We start from the raw sequence: 573 nt of genomic DNA, 5'->3' as shown, positions 1-573 counted from the left end.
CCTCAGCACATAGAACTTCAACCTTGATCATCCCCTTGGTCCACACCTTGCAGCACTGAGCAAGTGATACCAGTAATCAGGCTGTCCTGAGAGACAGGCCTAGTGACGTCAGCGACAGCCAGGCGGTGTGGCCCAGGACACAGAGCAGTGCTATCTGGTGTGTGTGTGTGTGTGTGCACAAAGGAGATTTTGAGTATTTTCCCCCAGATATATCAGACCAATGATATATCTCTTCAGAATTCAATCTGATGAGCTATGCAGCCATCATAGTATTATGAGTATTTTTTGTTTGTTTGTTTCCAGGACTCCTATAAAAGGAGATATTTCCCTCATAATTCTCCAACTCTTCCAGTGTCTGAGTTATAGATTCTGTTTCTTCAGTCCATTTTCCTCTAAGAAAGTTCTACAACCAGGTTTTCTGTGTTGCTGTTTTGTCTTTGACTGTATAATTTTGCTATAAATGTCAACTAGTAAATTTATTTGATCATGTCTTCAAAATAATGATTTGTACCTTGTTCTCTTTTTGTTACCACCTTGTTCTATCTCATGTTGCAATGTTATTTATATCTTTGA

At 39.4% G+C, this 573-nt stretch overlaps 1 non-coding gene across 1 annotated transcript; it reads right to left on the bottom strand.

The window, feature by feature from the left end:
* Positions 1-205: 205 nt before the first annotated feature.
* Positions 206-273, bottom strand: LOC127491244 (small nucleolar RNA SNORD77). Its single transcript, XR_007919830.1, has one exon. It is a non-coding gene; the product is annotated as a small nucleolar RNA SNORD77 (small nucleolar RNA).
* Positions 274-573: the final 300 nt, after the last annotated feature.

Source organism: Oryctolagus cuniculus, chromosome 11, assembly GCF_964237555.1.
Source record: "Oryctolagus cuniculus chromosome 11, mOryCun1.1, whole genome shotgun sequence".
In the NCBI taxonomy this organism is placed as follows: Eukaryota; Metazoa; Chordata; class Mammalia; order Lagomorpha; family Leporidae; genus Oryctolagus; species Oryctolagus cuniculus.
Note: the sequence above shows the minus strand (reverse complement) of the source record. Positions and strands in the feature narration are given on the sequence as shown.